The sequence below is a fragment of the Balaenoptera physalus genome (assembly GCF_965194825.1).
Source record: "Balaenoptera physalus genome assembly, chromosome: 7".
Taxonomy (NCBI): domain Eukaryota; kingdom Metazoa; phylum Chordata; class Mammalia; order Artiodactyla; family Balaenopteridae; genus Balaenoptera; species Balaenoptera physalus.
In genome coordinates this window covers 67,736,477-67,760,801 of record NC_138886.1, presented here as the reverse complement: position 1 = coordinate 67,760,801, position 24,325 = coordinate 67,736,477, and the positions used below count along the sequence as shown (strand labels likewise).

The window sequence follows — 24,325 nt, the reverse complement described above, 5'->3', positions numbered from 1 at the left end:
GCTTAGATATGTAAAAGCATAATGCCAAGTATAAAGGGCTACGTGAGAATATAACAAGAAAATTCTAAGCAGGATCTGCAGTGGTTAGCTAGCCAGTGCTATAGAGAAGATATCTGAGGATTTGGGGGAAAATTAAAAATTGAATATAAATAGCAAGTTACTGAATTGTATGAAGCAGTGGAGTGAAATAAGAGCCTAGGCTCAGACCACACCGGGGGTCAAAGGGACTTTCTTATTATATGACCTAGGGGACACAGATCATCCTCTACATCTCCATTTAATTATCTATCAAATGACAGGACTGCATGAAGATGAAATACGATGGTAACGTAATGTGCTTAGCACACTGCCTGGCATTCATTCAGTGAGACCCGATGAAGCGTCTGGGAGCCATGGGGACTCTGAGGATACAGTTGCAAACAAAGTACAATGTAAGTATTCAATTTTTTTTAAAAAATGGTTGCGATGATGGTGTTTCTCATTTCCTTATATCTGCCATATATTTCTAAAAACTGAATCTCTTCAGTAAGAAATAACAATGAGCAAATCCAGTTGTTAGGAAGTTATGTATTCTTTACTGCATTGCTGGAACGCATCAGTAAAGGAAAATGAAGCCAAAGGCACCAGGGGTGACCCTGTTGTCCAAAGGACATGGGACTTGCCAGTGCTGGATATACAAGTCCCTGGCAGGGCGGTCGGTCATGACCTAGGCAAGAAGACTCTAATGTTTCTTTTTTTTTTTTTTTTTTTTAATTAATTAATTAATTTTTGGCTGTGTTGGGTCTTCGTTTCTGTGCGAGGGCTTTCTCTAGTTGCGGCAAGCGGGGGCCACTCTTCATCGCGGTGCGCGGGCCCTTCACTGTCGCGGCCTCTCTTGTTGCGGGGCACAGGCTCCAGACGCGCAGGCTCAGTAGTTGTGGCTCACGGGCCTAGTTGCTCCGTGGCATGTGGGATCTTCCCAGACCAGGGCTCGAACCCGTGTCCCCTGCATTGGCAGGCAGATTCTCAACCACTGCGCCACCAGGGAAGCCCTCTAATGTTTCTTAATATGCTTCTAGAATGCAATGCAAAAGGAGCTTCCAGAAGGAACTTTGCAGAATACCAATATTGAATTATGTAAAAAGAATAAGGAAGAAAAAGACCTGCCACCCCCTCATCACGTACAGCAGGGCAGTGTGTATAGATGGGGGAAGGACTACAATGGCTCTGGAAGGGAGCCCTGGCCGCTGTGTCCGCCGGGGAAGCTGGGGACCACGCACATTTGGTGAAATGTACATTTGATGAAATGCACAGGTCGGATTCAGAATGCAGGGGCGGGGGTCGGAGAGAGGGGCTGCCTTGCGTGTCCAGACTCTCTCTGCTCCCGCTTGTCTGTTTGCGTAAGCCGAGCGCAGGGTCCTTGCTGGCTGCCGAGGAGCTGGCGCCGGGCAAGGGACTTGCAGCCAACAACAGCAAATGGTGGCGGCGGGGAGGAAGCCTGCGGTGCTGCAGCCCCCTCTAGGGTAACATTCAGGAGCGCAAGAAGAGAGCCGACGCAAGAGGGCAGCTCGGAAGGGACAGGCTTGAAACCTGAGCGAGGGGACGGGGCCGCGGGGAGACGAGGAGGAAGCCAGCCGTGGTTCCAAAATACTGCAGTCAGGTCCTGCTGACACCAAAGCAAAAACATCCCTCACCACCCAAGGGGCTGGAGGCTGAGTTCAGCCGCTGGGGCTGGCTGCCCTGGTGGTGCTGGGTTCCCTGCCAGAGATCAAAAGGCGAGCTTGCTACACTTGAAGCAGAACTTGGCATGCACTTTTCAGAGAGGGGCTCTGTTTTCACCAGAAGCTATCTCTCTTGCCCCCTTCTTTCCTTCTCTGGCCATGATTAAGACCAGAAACGTGCAATGAATGCCTTCCTGTCACATAAGACCAATGAAGAGAACTTATATCCCACTTGATGTTATCTGGCCTGATGTGGAGAAATAAGACACAGCATATCGCCACCAGGCACATAGTGGCAAGAGTCCCCACTGCCCCTCATCAACTTGGGGGTGACCTTGCTTCTCTCTTGCCTATCCCAGCGGGCAGCCTGGATTAGCAAGCAGGGCTGTATAAGTGCCCAGGGAATCATGCCTAATCTTGGCATTGACAGTGTATCATTGTTAACAGCTGGGTGCATACATCATGCTCAATAAGGGTTTAGAGGCGACATGTGGTCTCAGATTAGTGCAGATAACAGGCAGGGGCTGTCTTCTTGCCAAGGCTGGGCAGCTCCAAAGGTCACGTGACCCCCTGGGATTAATACTGGCATTTAATGAAATGCCTTGCTTATCACTGTTCTGGGCCAAAGGCTTTGTTTCTGACTGAGAAGAAATCATTTCCAAATATAACATGATCTAGTGTGTGGGTTGCCTTCCTAAACTCTCAAGAGTTGCCTCTGTACATCAGACTCTTGAGGGTCAGTTAGCTAGGAATAAGTACTCAAGGGGAATTCGGAAAGGGAGGGAGACAACAGGAAAGGCAGATCAGGAAAGGACTTTTGTGACATCCTAAGGAGTTTAGACTTGACCTCGCAGCAGTGAGAAGGCAGTTAAAGGATTTTAAACTTTGTACAAAACAGAGTTGTAGACTGCAGGATGTCATGACTGGAAAAAGAGGCCCCACTGAGAGAAATGGGAGTGAGGAATGAGGGTCTGAACCTAAGTGTTCGCAGCAGAAATGGAGGGGAGGGAAGGATGCAAGAGATATTAAGGAGGTAACATTTACAGGACATGGTGACTATTTGGAAGTGGGACATGAGGGGAGAGAGAAGAACATGTCTGGCTCTAGAAATCCAGCTGCATGGGTGCTGGTGCCATTAAAAAAGATGGGGAATTAAGAAGTAGGTTTGCAAGAGTGTTGGAGCAGAGGTAGTGAGTTCAGTTTCAATGTGCAGAGTGTGAGGTCTGCATAGCAGCGAATGGCCCTCAATGGGAATCCCTCTCAGCCACAGGGACTCGCCTTGCCAAACACCACAACCCTCCCAGATGATGGCCTGTCGCCAATGACTGGCTGATGCCTGGATACAAAGGCCCAGCCCCCTGGCTTCAATTTGGGACAACTCTGAAGGGTTATTCCTGCTCTAGAGCTCCCCTTAGGCTTGGCTACAGCCTCCTTGTGGGTCAGCTTTTCCCTCTACCCACGCCTGTCTTCTCTCTTCCTTACAGGTGTATTTCCCAAGGGTCCTCCCCAACAAACCTTCTGCAGGTAACTCTCTACCCCCCCCCCCGTCTGTTTCCAGGGACACTGTACAAGAGTGTGGTTAGAGAAGAGGCATTCCATGAGGATGGCCCAGAAAATAGAAGAGATATGGTTCTGAAAACTAACGGAAGAGGAAGTTTCTGGGAGCAGACAGGAGTCAGTAGTACTGAACACCACAGAGTGGTGTAGAGTAAAATTAGGGCTGAAAAGTGCGTGCTGAACAGCCAAGGAGGTGGGCCATGCACACCCTTGGCAAGGGCGGTGTAAAGGAGCAATGGTGTAGAAGACACGTGGCAGCGGGTTGAAGCCTCAATGAGCAACATGGGCAAGTGGAGAGGGTCAGTGTAGACTGATGTCTGAAGAAGCTTGTCTGTAGAGATAAAGAGAGACCAGGTGGTGGATGTTAGGGAAGGATACAAGATCAAGGCCCCTGTGAAAAGAACTGACTGAGGCAAAATAGCCAATGGAAAGAAAGCGGATGATACTGCTGGGGGAAGAGCAGAGCACGAAGGTAGTGATGTACTTGAGGAGGAGGGCAGGATGCCATCCGGGCTATGTCCTTCTGCCATACCGGCAGCAAGGAGGTGTGGAGGAGATGGAGGAGGTGAGCACGGCTGTCCACTATTTCTACATCAATCCTTCTCTGAGCACGTATAGTCTTGCACAGTCTTCTTCAACTTCTGTTTCTGTCCTTGTGTCCCACTAACCTCCTTCAGGCTTGCAACCCTCAAACCAACCCAGACCACTGCAAACCCTCCAAGGTCCTCCCAATTCTATTGCCACTGGACCTCTTCTTCCCATTTCCTTAGCCTGCCCTTCCGGATTTGCCCAGGGTTATGTGTTTTTAAGCTTCTGCCTGTTCTTTAAAGTAGAAGGTGAAATACTATCTAACACATTCCTCTTTTGTCTCTGTCCTGGCCTCAGTGACCGCTGCTCAGGTCTCTGAAGTGGTCCTGAGAAGTGAAGCTCACTTCCACTTCTGCCTAGCACACTCTCCCTCAGAACCCTTCCCTGGGCTGTGGATGGATGAGATGCTCACTCCCAAGCCCCGCTATACAGTCAAAGAGCAGTGCTTTCCTCCGTAACACGTATCACAGTGGCACTTATGTATTTGGGTGAATATTTGACTAAGCCCGGTTTCCCCATTAGACCATAACTTTGTAAAGTCACGGACTCATCATGGAGTAGCTCCTGGCACATGTTTTGGTTGGATAAATAAATGAATACTTGCTACAATCTCCCTTAGAGTTATTTCACTTATGAAAAGACTAAACAAGATACAAGTTCCTTAAGGACAGGAGCCAGGCATTGTCATCTTTTTATTTCTTAAATGTTTAGTACAGATCCCTGAACCTGGTAGTTACTCAAAATACCTTAGCTGAGTGAGAATCAACAGTTTTTAAACTACACTTGAAAGAAAATCACTAGACCCTGTGATCATGGAGCTGACTGGTAAGGGGGATTGCTGTGCACTGGTATCTGAGATCCCTACATGGCCCTCTCAGGCATTCATACATACCCAAATATGTATTTAGCATCTATCATGTACCAGAAGTTGTGCCAGGTGCTGGGGATACAGTGGTGAGCAAAACCAGGTGTGGCCCCTGTCCTCATGGGGTTTCCAGTCTACTAGTGGACTCAGACACAAGTCAAAAGTCATGCAAATAGATGATAAATTCCAACTGATTATGAAGACATAAAAGCTGAACACCTAATGGAGTGATGGTAGCACACCATGGCAGGGTACAGAGAGGCAGGTAGAGCCAGACCTTGCAGGGCCAGCGGGTCATGTTGAGGATGTAGACTTGGTCCTCCGAGCAAAGGGAAGCCATTTGAGGCAGGGTGGGAGAAGTACTAACCAACTGCATTTCCAAAGTAGACATCCCTCAACAGAATATTTGGCTACTCCCTCAATCTACAGGAACTGGCCAGGAACACCATCAGATCACCCTGTCTTCTTTTCATTAAAACCTTTATCAGTAATGAACATTTTCTTTCCTTTTTCTAATTTTCTGTTCTCCTCTGTCCCAGCCTCCTCCTGCAGTAGAATGTAGGCTTCATGAAGGCCAGGGATTTTGTTCTCCCTTGTTCTTTACTGTAGAATGTGTGGAATTGCTCCTGGCATGTCACAGGTGTCCATAACATTTTGCCAACATTGAATTTTAATTTCTGTCGTTGGAAGGTTGCACGGAAGGGACATGTTGCTGGGCTTCTGGGAATAATATTTCTTCTTTACCAATTTAGCAGAGTCTCCTAGTTCTTCCATGAAAATGGGCTTACAGGACCTTGCCCAAAGGTTTTATGACATTAAACTCTTTTAAATAAGGGGATTTTGAAAACTTCTTAATAGCTCTGTCTTTATGGGACCAAGAGTGGGGCTAAATGTAAACGTGCACCCCTCTCCGTGATTATTCTTTTCTAAGCTACTAAAGGTATGATCTACCAACTACTTTTCCTGAGTTGGAAATGTTACATAAAGGTTCAGCGTTCCCTTGCCAGACAACTTGTTATCATAACCAACATGTGTGAAATACTAAAATTTATAGTTTCTAACACTTCCTTGGGTGGTGGAACGATATGAGAATTGCAATTAACACCCCCCCCCCCAAACAGCAAAGCATTATGTGGACACATTTTGTATTGATCCAGTGGAAATTCCACATTCTCTGTGTCAGGACATCCACAAATTATGGACCAGGTTGGTTAGCGTTTTATGAGTTATTCTGTTGAGACTTGTGGAAGTATTTGAAAGTTCTCCTAGTCTACTGTTAAATGTGTAGTTTAGATTCTAGCCAGTATTTAGGCTTAATTAGTTTTGTGTGAATAAACTGAGTTTTCTGCTCAGATCTCTGGGATTAATATAAAACTAGTTATAAAATCATGGCTTCCTTTTCAAATTGTGCCTTTCATTTGACATGTATGGGTAGCTGCCTAGTTTTTTCTGAGGTGTATCACCATCTTTACACACAGCCAGATCAAGTCTATTAAAAGTGATTTGGTTTCCCCAATTTCAGCATCATCGGGGAAGTTCGAATGTTTTGTAAAACAGCAGCATTAAATGAAATCAATTCATTTACAGTTGCTGAGAAATTTCAGTAATTTCTATTATATTCCATGGATAAAATTCTCCAGTTCAGCCCAGAGGAAATAAGGAATAATTCTGTTATATTTTATTTCATAAAGGTATTTATCATTTTAGGGGAACTAAATACAAACATTGATATCATTTTGCTTATTATGGGTTTTCAACAGAGTCTATATAAAGAATTAATTCATGGTTGTTAAAATTGTTCACAACCTTCATGTGATGAAGTCATACAAATGAAGTTTTTGTTTTTGCTTTTTAGTTGTAGTCTGCACGGTAAGGGTTTATAAGGGCCTCCTCAAATGTTCCCATTCTGCATGATTTGTGCTTTGCTTTCCACTCCTTTTTAAAACAAAATTGACAAGAGGTTTTGTTGCTTAAAAAAATCTATCCAAAATTATTTTAAAGATTTAAAATAGTGTATGTGTCCACAGTAGATGAGAAAGATGAAAGTGTTTTCTTCTAATCCTTCTGTCTACTAAATAGTGTTGCATAGTTCACATAAATGCAAACAGAACCTGAATTTTCCAGTACAGTTAAGGTTTTAAAAGCTAAGTCAAAATAGGAAGCAAAGAAGGTAAGGACTCCTAGTCCTTAGTGAGCATGTAGAAAAATCAAGCAGTGATCACTAGCATCCAGCATGGCTTCATTAAGGACAAGTGGTATTAAATGAATCCTATTTTTTTTTTAATCTAAGTAATACTACACTGATTAGGAGATCAAAGGAATGGCATAACAGAATCATGAGCACTAATGTTTGTGTAGTTAGGACATGGTAATTTATAGACTATCTTCATGTATATTATTATAGTTGCTCCTTACAATCATTGTATGTGTAACAGGCCAGATAATAATAATTCTCATTATTATTATAAATAATAATTTATAAGTGGAAACAAAGTGGAAACAAAGACTAAAAATGATTATTTGAGACTCACAGAAAGCAAGTACTAAAATCTGGGTCTACTTAGTCTAGTGTGCTCATTTCTATTATACGACAGTGCTTGATTTTAGCAAAGCATTTGATAATCTTCGGTGATATACAATGGGCAAGAGAGAACAATATGAACCACATGAGATTCTAACTGAACAGATGGCGGAAAACCTGTACATTCAATTCAACACACATTTATTGAGCAATTACTATGTACTGGGCTCCCTGCTATGTCTAGTGAAACTAGTAAATTTCTTCAAGGTGGAAGAAGGTGAAGACATCCTTTATGGCTCCATATGGCAGAAATAGGACCCATGGGTGGAAATTTAAGAAAGGTATATTTGGACTCCATGTCAGGGAGCATGTTTCAACATTTGGAGCTGTCATTAGGGGATGGGTTATCTCAAAAAGTGGTGTGTTTCCCATCCCTGGAAAGGTTCAGACAGAGCCTGAATGACCATCTGCCAAGGAATGCGGCAGAGAGGATTCCAGCTTTGAGTGGAGTTTGGACTAATGACCTCTAATGTTGCTTCCAACTCTAAGATTTGGAGTTTCTAGTATAGTGTCTTATGCACAAATCGTTATGCCCTGTGAAATTTGTTCTAAATCTCCAGAATCTGGGTCTTTAAACATCTCAAAGGATGTTCATAATTGTCTTTGAATAAACATGCACGGGGCCCGGTATTTTCTGTAAACATCTTTGCAGGAAGCAGTTTCCCACACAACTAATTGGCTGTAAGGCAATCTTGTCATAAAAGATAAAATAACTGGTTGACAGGTTGGGCAGACAGTTTCAAACAGGTTTGATATTATATAAATCTTAGGCCTCATAATGGTCCATAGAGTGACCAGTAGATGTGGCGGTGTTAAAATAGTGGATGATGAAAACTACATATAGTGACTTGATAGAAAGTACAGTGATAAGAAAACTTACTGGAAGTAAGAAATAAGAGAATGTAAGGCCAGATGGCATACTGTACTACAAAATGATAACATATCAGTTTGCAAATCCTTTGTTGAGCACAGTGACCCTGCCCACCTGTCAAAACTAAAAGTTTGGGCTTCCCTGGTGGCGCAGTGGTTGAGAATCTGCCTGCCAATGCAGGGGACACGGGTTCGAGCCCTGGTCCTGGAAGATCCCACATGCCGCGGAGCAGCTGGGCCCGTGAGCCACAATTACTGAGCCTGCGCATCTGGAGCCTGTGCTCCGCAGCAAGAGAGGCCGCGACAGTGAGAGGCCCGCGCACCGCGATGAAGAGTGGCCCCCACTTGCCGCAACTGGAGAAAGCCCTAGCGCAGAAACGAAGACCCAACACAGCCATAAATAAATAAATAAATAAAATTTAAAAAAGAGATAAGCAAAACATTCTCTCTATAAATTTGATCTTTAAAAAAAAAAAACTAAAAGTTTATTAAGCTACGGCAAATATAAAAGAGGCGGTTAATCATTCACGACAGTCTTCGAGAGGTTTAACTATCCGTTCTTTAGCTAATTTAGATACAACAGCTTGTTCTGTAATGCCATTTTTACCAGATTTATCACTCAGTACTAGAAGTTGGAGGCAAAGGAAGAAGCAAGATCATTCCAGCCCCCAAAAAGAAATAGTTCTGTGATTCATGATGAGTATAAGTTTCTTGAAAATGGTGATTTTTGTTTTGTCTTGTCTTGCTATTTGATGGTGGAGAACATGATGTGGATGGAATTTTGTTATTTGGCACAGAATCAGACTTAGATAATTTGGTGAAATACAAGGACTGGACACGTGGTGGAACATGTAAATGTATTAGTTCAGATATGTACTAACAGTTATATAGGTTACAGATATTGATAAGAAATACCAGCGTCCCTCATCTGTTCTATTTCCAGGGAAACATGAAGAAATTTACAGAAAGGTTTTTTTTTAATATCATAAAGAACTTACATTAGACTCTGAATCCTTAGTGACTGACTTTGAGAAAGGGAGTATCATTGCTGTCTCTAAGATATACTCAAATACAACTATAACTGTGAATCTACATACATTTTAAATGTATTTAAATTTCTTTTCTGTACTTTCATTTTTCACAATAAAAGCTCCTTAAACTTTTGTTATTAATTTTTCATGTTCCATCATGTCCTTTTTAATGACCTACTTTTATTTTATTTTTGTTATTTTATCTTTTAACGGCATAATGAGCCACGTCGATACTCTTTTAGCTTCTTCCACAAATGGGGTATTTTATGTGATTTGTTTCTGACAGCGCCAGGCTCTTGGAAGTCATCTAAGCAGCACTCACATGCGTTCGTATTCTGGACTTATAAATTCAACATCTCAACAAATCCAAACACCTCTGGGGCATTTCTGAAACTAAGTCGATCTTGACTGAAATCTCCTTTTTTGCTATTGGCCAGTAGGGGCTGGTGGCACAGGTGTGGCACATGTGTACACCCAGTAGGGTGCAGGTTACAACTGTTCTGCATACCTGGACACACAGTCTGTGTGGCATTCAGCGATTAGTGCATCCACCTGGAGAGCATGGCACCATTTCCCCACCGTCTCTGTGGGGACCTAAAGTACGTAAATGTCACGTGACTCATTTGCTCTCCTATTATATGTCTCTATAGATAATTTATGGCTAAATCACTGCAGGGCTCATCATTTTAACCCACCCCTTGCCCCAACTAAAAGCACTTATAAGTTGTATTTGTTAGTAGTACAAGTGGCCTCAACTTCTTGTTCCTCTTACTCAAGTTCATTCAGCAGACTTATATTTCCTCTTTTGAGAAGCACAATTTTTTTTTTTTTTTTTTTTTTGAGAAGCACAATTTTCATTCCAGCTGAAGGGGCGTAAGCCTGGTACAAGGGGTTTTCTGGGGACTAGGGCAGCTGACAGAGGATGGATTGGCCTTGCCTTAGTATCCCTGGTAGAGAGGAGCTCACAGAGCTGCTTCTAGATCTGTGATGCTTGGCAGTTGGGGAAAGAGTAGAGGTCAGTGGGACGGGACTGCAGGTGTCACATTAAACTCATTTACATGTGTCCATCTAAAGCATATTTTAGTTTTCTACCCACAGCTAGAACATTTTCAAATTCTGTACAAACACACACCTGGAGAAAGGTTAGAACCAGCTCAATTCCAAGTCCCTAAGGTTTATTGGAACATTCCTCTGGATTGGCGACTTCTAACATAAGCATTGCAGAGAGGAAGAAAGGCTGAACTTGGCATGAGAAGGAGACCTCAGGCAAATATACCCTAGGAAGCCACTGTGGGTTCACAGAAAAATAACAGTATTGATGAAGGCTTGCAATCACACCTGCTTACCGATACTTGAGCATTGTGCTTTCAAAGCATCATCTGCAGCCCAGCAGCAAGGACACATCACCTGGTGATTGTAAAGAAGGCAGCATATCAGGCCCCACTCCAGACCTTCTGAATCAGTCTGTTCAACAAGACCCTCCCATGAGTCCTATGTGTATAAACTGTTAAGAAGTCCTGCTTCAAAACTTACTACGATCAGATCAATAGAGAGTTAAAGTGAAATGAAATTTCACTTAATGGAAAACAAAAACAAAAACCTTTGTGTTTTAAAAGCGGAAACAAAACTTTTAGACCCCCTCCCCCTAAAGGGGAATGATGAATTAGTAAGAGAACTATTTAAGCCTAATGAATAAAATTAATGACGTTCTGCATTTGAAATTAATGTTAATCTTTTTTTCCAGGGTAAAGGGACTTCTGAAAGCATTGTTCTGGGTGATTCAACTATAATTTAATTAGTGACTGGAGAAGCAATAGAGTAAAAATTTCAGTTTAACTTAAAAACGCTCCTATATTTCACCTCTCCGATTTTCTGCTCACCCTAGCACACCAACTCATGAGTCACATCAAGATCTCAACACCAAACAGAAACCTAAAGCATTTTGGGGGGTATATCCTGAGAAGTCACTTTTTTTTTTTTTTTCCCCTTAACCGCACAGAGCTCTTTTGCAATCACAATAAGGTTTTGCAAAAACATGGAGTGAAAGCTATAAAAGTTATGAAGTCATTTTTAGATTGATTAAAGGGTTATGAATTCCAAGCAAGGAGAGTAATGTTTCCAAAAATAGTGTGGCTGACCTAGTGGCAAAGAATATGCCATTATGAAATGCAAAATCTACAGATGCAAATACGCGTATGTGTGTATGTGTATTTATGTGAGAACACAAACTCTAAAAATGTTATGAACTAATGAAAATAGCAATTGCTGGTGGGGTTTGCAAAAATGCTATAATTCAGACACACACCATTAAAAAACTCATTGATAAATCATTGGAACTCATAGCTGACTTTTGATTTATTCTTGTGCCGACTGTAGTTGTGACTCCAGGGAGATGTTTATACGCCGACAATTTCAGTGAGGGGCAGCAGCAATAGCTAATCTGCTCAGTTTTTGAACTCTAAGAGTCATGCTTTGAATTAAAGAAGATTTATGGAGGGAGCAATGGCTTTTTATGGATTACATGCTATAGATCAGAATGAGTAAGAGAGAAGACATTCAAAAGAACTGAGGCTTTTTATTTATACACATTAAAGAAAAATACAGTTGAAATGGTCAAAAATCATGTATATTGCCTCATTTTTATATACAACATAATTCGCCTTCTCCTGTTTACATGCTACTGTTTGATTGTGTTCTGACTTATGATGTCTTGCAATTGTTGTATATGTATGATTTTTTTTTTCTGCAAACAAGAGAGATCCTTGCAATCTTTTCTGTGCGCTTTAGTGCCAAGTACAATGCCAGGTACATAGCAGATTTTATAAAAGCCGATTGAATTTTGTGGAAAAATTATATAATGATCTAAAATTGCTTTACCATGCTTCGATGACTAAGATCTTAATACAAAAGGTAAACCCTCAAGAAATAACACCGCTTGGGGAGGTGGAGAAGGAGGGTGGCAAAGTGCCTGACAGCTCCAGCATTGCAATACTTTGCAACATTAGACATCAAAGACCTGGACCAGGCACAAAAGAAGGATGGGGATTCTTTTCTCTGCCACAGTACTAAGTGCAAACCATATCTACTTTAACGCAGTCAGGGGGAAATAAGTGGGGATCGAGTGGGTTTCATCATCTCTGGATTCACTTTGAATGGCACGGCAGGCCCTGCCCCTGCTTTAGAATAAAGACCCAACACTTAGCCACAAGCTTAAGCAAAACTTTTGAGATAATTGAAAGGTTTTGAAAATGTAACCTGCGGGGCTTTGTGCTTGTCTTTTGAAGCTTCAAGCCTCAAGGCAGGTCCTGGGCTCCTGCCTGAGCATGAACATCTCTAAAGATGTTAAGAGAGCAAGAGAAGAATGAGGACAAAGCTAGCCAGCTTCTCTAGTTCAAGTTAAAGTGCACTAAAAGAAGGGCTGTAAGGCAATAGGCATAAAACGGTTAAGATTTTTTAAACATTCTATTTCTCTTTACCATATACTGTCTTATTACCTCTATCATTGAATATTCACTCATGGTAACTTTTATTATTTGCTTTGAATAAAAGTAACCTCACTAATATTTTAGCAACATACACCTATGAAATAGCCAGATTACCTGTTTTTGCTACCTATCAAATTGCTTTCATCTCCCAAATACAGAATGATTCATGGAAAAATCCATTGAAAGTGTATTTAACTGAGTATATCCCTATTCAGCAGTTTAGCGAGTCAATTAATACAAATATAAACTGAAAGCTTACTAACCAAAGCTGATAATTACTAACTCTGTTCTTAATTAATGAACAGTTGTGTGTACTGGGTTTTAGTTAGATTTATTTAATTCCAAGTTTTCCCAGTTTGCTTTAAAATATATCTTAGATGACTAGACAAGCAGGTGGAAAAAGCCATTTGGGAACAATAATCACCGAAGCTTCAATATAGCTATTCTGCTTAAAATGTTTCAAGAGAGCTGTAATTTCAAAGTAAGGCTTTATATGAGATATATACATCAACTGATAAAAATGTTTCCAAGATACAACAATTCTCCAAGCCTAGTAATAAAACCTTTTATAATATTGACCTGATTCATTAAGGAATAGCCTCTTTGGAAAAAATAAAGAGGTAAATTGTTCCCTATGCTTCATTTGGTTAAGGGCTACAGATGCTCATTTCAGACTAACAGCATAGCAATTTAGAAAGTGTACAGGTTCTGGATTCTGGCCCAAGTGTGAGTCCAGCTTGTGTTACCTTGGGCAAGTAGAAATACCTCTGGGTCTCCGTCTCCTCACAGGAGACAGCATGACCTGTGTTTGAGTGTGGAACCTCCCCGGGATCAGAGCTTGGTACCTGCACTAACTCTATGACCATTGGCAGATTACCTAAATTCTCATCATTTGAGATGTTATTAGCTCAAAAGCAGAAAATGTGTTTAAAATACTTAGAAACTCCTAACCATGGTAAGCAATCAATAAATAATAGCTATTATTAGTAACTAATTTCATAATTATGATTGCCACCAGGAAGCCAAGCAGCTGAGTCTCAAAATGCAAAAGAAATACTGAATTCCTTACCCCTTTGACCATGGTCTTTTCTTATATCTAGTGAATTCTTTGCCAATCTAATTTAAGAGAAGTTGAAAATGCAGGTATTCCTTTAGGCAGGGGAAGTAACTTGAATGCAACAGAAAAAGTTGCTATTAACATGTTTTCTTCTACCCCAGTCCTCTGCTGTCTGAGTCATGGAGATTTCCTGGGTGTAGCATAGCTGGCCAGTGGACTGACCCCTTGGCAAGGATTCTTCCTCCCATCACTAGGTTTTTGTTCTTGACCAAGTAGTGCCATGAATCAGGCTGTCTCATCTGATCTATTTATGATTCTGAGAAATTTAGTGGTCAGTGCGCCTCCACCAAAGAATTCTAATTAGAATTTCTGTAGCTACATCTTTGATGGAATAAACTGAGTATATTAGGGGAAAAAATAGACATACCCCACGCTCAATGTTGAGCTCTCTCAGATGGGTAAGAATTTTCCTGGGAAATTTTTCATTGATGGTCTCCTCTTCCAGCAATCACACTTTCCCCCCAACTCCTTTATTATTTAGAATCTCTAAAGTTTTCTTTTTTAATCGACACATAAGTATTGCTGTGAAACTAAGAACTATACTCAACCAGTGTCAGGGCCATAGTGAAGTAAGAAGTTGGCTTTTTTTTTTCTTCCAAATTCTCACAGGCATTGGAAGCTCTCTTGGATACTTTAGCAACGTTTGGGGATTAATAAATTTTTGGTGCTTGGCTAAGGGTATATTTTTGGGTGGCATGTTGGAAAAGAGAATTCTTAGAGAGGGTAGCAAATCTGGTTAAGGGATGGCTGTGATAAGACTGAATGTGTGCGTTTAGTACACATCTTGCCCAGGTTGTTCCACTCTACTATGGGAACTCCCATAACACCAATCATTTTACAATTCCCTTTTTTAGGTGAGAGAAAGCGAGAGAGTTAGTAAATGCCCATGTGAACCCCTAGAGCAACACTGTAACGCAGATACTATCAGTTCCCAATTTCAGCCCCCATCCCTCCTCTTGGTGCTTTCAGTAGTGTTTGAAAAGTGTAACTAAGGCCTTTAACACAATGGACTATTACTCAGCCATAAGAAAGAATGAAATTCTGCCATTCGAGCAACGTGGATGGACCTAGAGAATGTTATGCTTAGTGAAATCAGAGTAAGACAAATACTGTACTATATCACTTGTGGAATCTAAAAAATAAAACAAACAAATGTATAATATATAGCAAAACAGAAACAGACTCACAGATGTAGAGAACAAACTAGTGGTCTCCAGTGGGGGGGACTGGGGAGCGGGGAGACAGGTGTATGGGATTAAGAGATACAAACTACTATGTATAAAATAGATAAGCAACAAGGATTGACTGTATAGCACAGGGAATTATAGTCTTATAATAACTTTTAATGGAGTATAATCTGTAAAAATCCAGAATCGCTATGCTGTACACCCAAAACTAATATTGTAAACTAACTACAGTTCAATTAAAAAAAAAAACCTTTAGTAGTTCAGCCTTGTTTTCAGGCAGTTGCCAACTAATATCCAAATTATAGGTGGTCAACTGCTTTCTAAGGGGATATTTGCATAACAGGTTATCTGAAGACTAATGTATTTTGAATGATGGAGGATGGTGGAGCTTCAAATATCACGACAGTATGGAAGAGTATGGTGGGTCAGAAAAGGCTGGCTCCAGAACACCCCACGAAAACTTAAGATTCTGCTTGAAAGTAAAGCCCACTTGGCAATACATGAGACAAGGTAGGTGCATCTGAGTGGCTCAACCAAAACCACCACCAGAAAGACAATCTAAAGCACCTCTTTCTGGATCAGAAGTGAGTTAATCATCTTAGTTCTTTGAAATAAACAGGAAAATGTGGGTAGGGCTTTCCTCCCTTCATCTATGCTTAGTATTTTGGTTCTTCTATTTTTCTAACTTTAATATTCATTATTTGATGTTATCAAATGTCGTCATTTCTGTGCAAACTTTTCTGGAGAATTACCTCTCTCACAGTAATTGTTTCACTTCTCTTGTGAGCTTATTAAATTGTCTTGACTTAAGGTAGTGTCCACTCCTTGTTGCCTCGCTAGGTCATGAGCGCTGTCATGGGGACTGTCCAAGACCCATCTTTCCAGTCCCTCAGCTTAGCACAGCACTTAGTGTCCAGTACTCACTGAATGAGTTGCTGGGCGTGGCATGAATCTTCTCATAGCGTGAGTTCAACAGGGCAGTTGCCTTAGGCCTCACTTGCTTGTGCTTTGATTGGCTGGAAGGGTCATTAGAGAGTCTTGGAAACTGAAAGTCATGAATAGCTCAGCTTCTTGTTCCCTTCCTCACCATTAAGCAAGGCCGGATCTAAAACATCCCAGATGGGGGCGGGCGGGGGTAAGGGGGCGGGAAATTTATCTTATTTTAGAAGACATTCAGAGATACCAATGAAGTAAAAATTTCTTTGAGGTTTAAATTTAGCATGTCTTTGCAGAACTAGCTCAAATCTTGTCATGTTGAGCTACCTTTGTGCCCTTTACTCAGAAACATTATCTACATACCAAAACCGTACCCATTAGCCAGTGGGGTAAAGACGTGGAGGAAAAATGCTATTAAGGGATATGTTTATCTCAACCTTATCCTGGAAAACTGAAGACATGAAATTTAGGACGGAAGATATGAAAACATTTTAAATCTTTAAATTCTTTTAACAGGCCATGGAAACCATCCCATATTGTAAATAAGATGTGGATTCCTTACTCATTTTGCAAGAAGACTTGGTTTCAACAGCCAATCTACTATAATGAAGCTCAGGAAAATGTGTCTTCCCTTTCCTCTGTTCTCCAAAAGCACATCCTGTACCTCTCATCAAGAATAATGCCATTTTTATTTTGTTTCTTAAGTGTTTATCATCTTGTCAATTGGGACTATATTGTTCTCAAGGAACTGCATCCCTCTAAGTGCCTAGTACAGTGCCTAGTACAGATTCTCCATTAAGTACCTCTAACAGATTCTCCATTAAGGTTTGTTGAATGAATAAATAATGTATTCATGTAAGCTACTTCTCTCTCAAGAAATGTCGAAGAAAGAGCAAGATTGAGTGTGTGTGTTTACATGTTTAATAATTAATGGGGCTGGGGGTAAGGATCTAAGGGGGTATCAATCGGACCAGAGACTATAGGGTAATCAATTCTTTGTTGGCATCTATTAAAATGCACATTTCCTACACAAGTGACCTATGCCATACAGCAAGTTTAAAGCCCTCTTTCTTAGTTTCTGGTTAATTTATGATTTTTTCCATTATTATCTAAAACATATACAGAAATAAAATCCAGTTTAAATTGTCCAGAAAGTAATTTCTCTCTCTGAAGCAATAAAACATTTTTAGGCTCAAAGCCAGGTTAGTTCCTACACATGTAATCCCTGGGGGCCTTTAGGTCACTAGCAAAAGGACTTGGAAAATTTAATTAAAGAGATTTCCAGGAAGGGGAAAGAAATTAAAGCAATTGGCCACCACAACATGAAGGAGTTTTTATCTCCTACACAAAAGGTCTTACAACACAGGACACACCAAAATCTGGAAAACATAAAGGGGGATCTTCCAGAAGATTCTACAATGAACACTATTTAATAATTTAGTGCTACTGTCAACCCTGAGAAAGAACATTAGGGGGCAAGGTATTCTGTTCGGTCACTCAATGACATTTAAGTATTCTTTGCTCTGTTTAAGACACTGTCATAGTGTTAGGGATGCAAAAATAAGCACAATAAAGTCTTTATCCACATGGAGGTTATCTTTAGGAAAGATAAACAGAAAAGCAACGAGTTACTGAACAATATGATAAGGGCTTGTGATAGAGGCCATACCAGACACTACAGGAACAGAGAGGAAGAAAGCTCCGCATCCTTTGATGAACACGTGGGCAGGCTTCCCAGGACATGCCTCGGTTGTGTCTTTCGTGAAGATCAGACAAGGAAAGACATTCTTTGTAGTAGGGCAAGATGGGAAATGACACAGAGGAACGAGGGGCACACTGCATGTGAGGAACAAGGAGTCAGAGTAGCTGGAGCACAGTATACATGTGGATGAGAAATGAGGTTCAGGGAAGCAGTGGCAAGATCATGGCTTATATTATTAAAAAGAAGGATGATAAAGAAACCACATAAATACAACAAGGAGGATGTGTCTGAATGCCATAGGAACATGGCTTAACATTATTCAGAGAGAAGTCAACGTACATTTCCTGATCTAGAAGAAGGGAATTCAGTGATGTATGTGAAGAACTCACAAGGGATGCCAGATAATAAGATCAGAGAGACAGAGAGAGACGGTTGTGACGTGACTGAAAATTTTAGGGACCTCACCAAAACTCAGAAAATGGCAGATATCCTAAATGCACTTTCCAGTGGTTAAGGCTGCTTGTGTGTGTATAAGATTTCATTCAATAGCCAGAATATACTGCACTTTTAACTAAAGAAAACCACCAGGGAGAGTTTATAGGAGACGAGGGAGAAATGAAATGGAGATGAGCCGGATGCAGTTGTAAGTTGTCAATTTTATGACATTGTTTAACAGATATAAGCAGTATAACATTTAAATGGCTGCCATTATTTTACTTAGTTCTGTATCACAAAGCTATCACCAGTTCCAGCCTTCAGATAATTAATACTAAAACTACTTTTAGCATTATATAGCAAATTCTGATGAAAGAAACATCTTGCAAATATTACAATCTTAAATCCTTGACCATTTATAATAGTCTACTTCCATAATAAAGTAATATCCCATTGGTAAATAGAGTATTGCATTTGAGTAACTGTTCAACGCTTGTAGTAACTGCCATTCATTGAACACCTATTTTATTACACACTTCATCTGTATTATTGCAAACTTCTTACAAGTTATTATGATTCTATTCTTAAAAGTGAGAAAATCAGCTCTGAGAGGTTAAGAAAGTTGTCCACTATCACACAGCTAGTAAGTGGTAGAGCCAGGATGCAAAACTAGGACTGCAAAGTTCATGCTCTTTCTGCTATCAACGGCAATCTATACTTACAATATTAAATGTGTCTATGTAAGTTGGTGTGGAAAACAGTGTGGAGATTCCTCAGAAAACTAAAAATAGAATTACCATATGATCCAGCAATCTCACTCCTGGGCATATTCCTGGACAAAATTATAATTCAAAAGATACATGCACCCCTATGTTCATTGCAGCACTATTCACAATAGCCAAAACATGGAAACGACCTAAATGTCCATTGACAGATGAATGGATCAAGAAGATGTGGTACATATAGACAATGGAATACTACTCAGCCATAAAAAAGAATGAAATAATGCCATTTGTAGTAACATGGATGAAACTAGAGATTATCATACTAAGTGAGGTAAGTCAGAAAGAGAAAGACAAATACCATATGATATCACTTATATGTGGAATTAAAACATGGCACAAGTGAACCTATTTACAAAACAGAAACAGACATAGAGAACAGACTTGTGGTTGCCAAGGGGGAGGAGGCTGGGGGAGGGAAGGACTGGGAGTTTGGGATTAGCAGATGTAAACTATTATACAGAGGATGGATAAACAACAAGTTTATCAGTCCTGTATAGCACAGGGAACTATATTCAACATCCTGTGATAAACAGTGATGGAAAAGAATATTAAAAAAAGAATGTCTCTTTGTGTATAACTGAGTCACTTTGCTGTAGAGCAGAGATTGGCACACCATTGTAAATCAACTCTACTTCAATTAAAAAAAATTAAAAATAAAAAAGTTTTAAAAATAATAAAATAAATGTGTCTACATAAAATAGCTATAGCCACATTTCCCACCCAACCCAGCCCAAAGGTGGATAGAAATTGGAGAGAAGGCCAGGGAAGGAATTCTGGTGATATGTGACCTCTCTCTCTGCATTTCCTCTTCTAGGTGTTCATCTTTTGCTAACGCTTCCGCTTTCACCTTTGCTGATAAGGTCCCAGTCGCCAGCCTGACCTCTTCCTCAGCTTCTGCTTACCCTCCCGTTCTCACCTACTGCTGCCATTCTTTCTCCCTTGATCTAGGTAGACACTGATGATTATGCCCAGTACATTTTCTTATAGAACCCAGACACAACCTCAAATTACTACTCAACCCAGAGCTCCAAGCAGCCATTACCACTCAACTGGAGTTGGCATTCGAGATGAGAGTTGTCTTTCTGCAGTTAGTTCTTTCTTCTGAAGCACCTTAAGGAATGCTCCATTACAAGTAACTCAAAAGAGTTTCATTGCTCCCTCCGTTCAGCAAACTGTAAAGAACTTTCTGTGTGTTGGTTGTGAATGCATCATCCTTTCTCTCAAATCCTCACCCACTCAACATATCCACTGCTTTTGATGATACCAGCAGAGTATGGAAAGACTATATACCAAATAACCTAGGTGAGTGGATGCAGCTCCCTTACTTCCTCACAGAGGCATGCCCAAAGTTGGGAGGTCCTGACAGCCAAAGAAGAAGAAGAAACCCACCAAGTCAGAGAAACTCAAAGCTGTGGGCTTGTTGCCTTTCTTACCTGGACAGGAGGGGAAGACAAGTGCCCAGGGGTCTATCCTACCACTCATGCACAAGTGATTCCGTGCCTGACCCACATACTTCTAATGCTAATCTTGAGTTACAGTGGTCTGGTCATAGCCAATATGCCACTCTAGTTCAAGTCCTCATCATCTCACCTATGGATAACTGTAATTTTCCAGGTCATCCTGTAATTGTCATAGGTTAAGCATTCGATATTTATTAATAATGAATGAAACACATGGACGTGTAGTCAAATGATTAGTCTTGAAACACTACTTCTGTTCCTTGCCCCCAAATTAATGGTTTTCCAGCAAGTAGTTCAGATTTTATCACTTGGAATTTAAGTCTTAACAATCTTGATTCAACTTACTCATGATATTCCTTCTTCTGTTCCTCCTTAATTCTCAGTTCCAATGAGCACAGTTTCTTTAGTCCCCTCCCTACCTCCCCTTCCTGCTCTCTGCACCTCTACCCACACATGATGCATCTTTCCTTGAACTATAAAGACCATCGCCCACCCCTTGGGAAGGTCTACCTGTGCCACCTGTGTGCTGCATCTGACCCACCCATTTTGGGAGAGAAATAAAAATGCTATTGCCTCATTCTTTGAATCATGCATATTTCTTACAGTAAGCATAGCTGTGATATTAGTCATTTACTTTTTATAACAGCTTTATTAAGGTATATTGACATATTATACATTTTTAATCAATTTTGTAATATTTTTTTCTGCTACCCAAAGATGTTTGCAATGAATTGTTGCATTATAAGATTTTAAGATAACCTACATTTTATGATCCCATTTATTTTGTAAAGAATGTGTATACTGTATATAGGGGGAAATCTATTAATAGTGGTTACCTCTAAGTGGTGGATTTTAGTTACTCTTTAATTTTTATTTTTTAAAAAACCTGATGTTTTGAATTATCATACAGCAAAAATGACTTTTTGATATATAGTTCTATGAATTTTAATACATGTATAGATTTGTATAGCCAGCATCACATTAAGGATACAAAACAATTTCTTCATCCCCCAAAAGTCCTTCATTCTATCCATTTATGGTCAAATTCCACCCCTTACCCCTAACCTCTGGTAACTACTGATCTGTTCTCCAACACAATAATTTTGTGTTTTTTTTAAAGAATATCAAATGAATGGGATCACAGATTGTAACTTTTTGAGACTGGCTCTTTAACACAGCATAATGCCTTTGATGTCAATAAAAGTTGTTGCATGAATCAGTAGTTTGTCTCTTTTTATTGCTGAGGAGTGTTCCATGGTACACACGTACCACAGTTTGTTAATCCACCCCTCTGTTAAATGTATCTTGGGTAATTTGGGGCAATTATGAATAGAGCTGCTATAAATATTCCAGTCCAGGTTTTTGTGCAAATGTAAGTTTTTATTTCATTAATGTAAATACCCAGGAGTGGAATTGCTAGGTTATAGGATAAGGATATTTATAAGAGCAACACAGTATTTTCATTTTGATTAAGTCCATTTATTAACCCTTTTAAAAACAGATTGTGCTTTCAGTATCATGTCTAAAAACTCTGCCTAGTCCTAGGTCACAGGGATTTTCTCCTTTGTTTTCTTTTAATATTTTATAGTTTTACAATTTACAGTTAGATATTTCATCTATTTTGAGTCCATTTTTATATAAGGTATAAGATTGAGGTTGAGGTGGCTTTTTTTGCATATAAATGTCAAACTTTTTCAACAGAATATGCTGAAAAGAGTATTCTTTCTCCATTGAATTGCTTTGTAACTGTGAAAAATCAATTGGCCATATTAGTATGGGTCTATTTCTGTACTTTGTATTCTGTTCCACTGATCTACATGTCTCTCTCTTTGTCAACCCACAGTGTCTTGACTGCTGCAGATTTATAGTAAGCATTCAAACCAACCAATGTAATTTTTCCAATTATTTTTTTTCCAAATTTTTTCAGTTGTTCTGATTCCCTTGCCTTTATACATACATTTTAGAATCAGCTTGCCCATATATCCAAACAATTCTCCTTGGATTATTACTGGAAATGCATAAAAACTATAAATCAATTTGGGGAGAAATAACATCTTTACTATGTTAAGTATTCCAGTCCATGAACAAGGTATGCTTCTCCATCTACTTAAGTCTTATTTGATTTTATTCATCAGCATTTTTTAGTATTTTTGCAAACAGATGCTGTACATGTTCTATCAGATTCAACTGCATTTCGTTTTCACTCTTTATCTTTATTATTAAAAATATTACTGGTTTTTAATTTCAAATTTTACATGACTGGTATATAGAAATATTATTAATTTTTGTGTGATCATCTTGTATCCCGTGACCTTGCTAAGCTCACTTAAACTTTTAGGAGTTTTTAAAATAGATTATTTGGGATTGTCTTCATAGATGATTATAACCATGCCTTCTGCAAATAGAAATAGCTTTACTGCTTCCTTTACAGTATGTATTGTATGTTTCAAAATTTCTTCTCACTTTATTTCACTGGTTAGGACTGCCAGTACAATGAGGAATAAAAGGGGTGATAATATACAGCCTTGTCTTATTCCCAATGTTAGGGAGAAAAGAGTCAGCCTTTCACATTAAGTATAATATTACCTGTAGGGTTTTTGAACATGCCCCTTATTACGTAGAAGTTCCCTTTTATTTCTAGTTTGTTAAGAGATTCTATCATGAATGACGTTGAATTTTGTTAAATTTTTTTTCTATATCAATCGATAGTCTATAAGTAGTTCTTTGAACTATTAAGGTGGTGGATTATTCTGACCAATTTTTAGAAAAGAATAATGTATCAGCCTTGCATTTCCAGGTTAAGCTGTACTTGATTGTATTGTATTATTCTTTTTCTATTTTTTGAATTTCATTCGAATGCTTAATAGAAGCTGTTGATGTTGAAAAAAATAAACAAATAAATTTATCTATTATCTGCATATAATGAAGAAATTCTCATTTATTTAAAGATTATGTTTCCACTACAGTTAACTCTTTAGAACCAATCAATAGGGAGAATATTCTATATATTCCAGATGTTGATAAATGCATTAATCAGCATATTTTATGTGACATCTCAGATTTAGTTTCTTTGAAGCATAAACCTCTTTTGAAGAATTAGAATTTAAAACTGATGAAGTGATAGAATTTTATGATACAAGCTTTAGAGACTTTATTGCACTCACACTTAAATAGTCGACTGCTGAGAAAATATCTTTTGTAGAACCAATTAAAAATGCCAGCTGTATCCAGCACCTCACTGCCCTTGATCAACTGGCAACTCCTTTTGCTTTACTGCCACTCACTATAATACTCCAGCAATTCAGATTCTATAATTTTACAAAATATTTAGTACTTTAGACAGAATTATGCCATTTTTTTAACCAGTACTTGAGAAACTGAAAATTTAGCCAGGATATCATACTGTGGCCAATCTTCCATTTTAAAGCTCTGTTGGAAATCCCATAAACATGTCTTGAATAATTCTACCATGATGGAAAGCAAGAAAAATGGGACAGGAAGTTGTGTGAGGAAAGAGACTTTACAACCAATACTTTGAAGCTACAACAATTCAACAATAAAAGGGAATGAAGAGTTAGGCTCTGGGGTAATTGAAACTTTTTCTTCCATCTTTCCCTCACTTAAAATAAAATCATAAGTCAATATATTGTACCAGATGTGCTGAGATAACTCTCCCTATAGAAAACATCTAAAAATGCTATGGAAAATGTTAAAAATTACTTATCTACTTTAAATCACAGTTGAGCTGGTGGTAAACTAATTATTAAAGAGATAGAATCAGTAGATAGATATGTTTTCACAGAGAAACCACCATCCTGAAAAGGATTAGAAGATAAATACGCTCAACATTTAAGGAACAAACAACTCCACCCTTATACAACTTCTTTCCAGGTATAGAAAAAGCAGAGAAATCACTCCTTAAATTTTCTGTGTGGCTACTAAATCATGACAAAACAAGACAGTGTGTGTATGTGTAAAAGATGAATCTCATTCTTGAACACAGATACAAAAATCCTATACAAAATA

General features: G+C 39.5%; 1 long non-coding RNA gene across 1 annotated transcript; it reads left to right on the top strand.

Moving 5' to 3' along the window:
• The first annotated feature begins 299 nt into the window (after positions 1-299).
• Positions 300-8,616, top strand: LOC309663714. Its single transcript, XR_014265420.1, has 2 exons — positions 300-2,823; positions 2,892-8,616. It is a non-coding gene; the product is annotated as an uncharacterized lncRNA (long non-coding RNA).
• Positions 8,617-24,325: the final 15,709 nt, after the last annotated feature.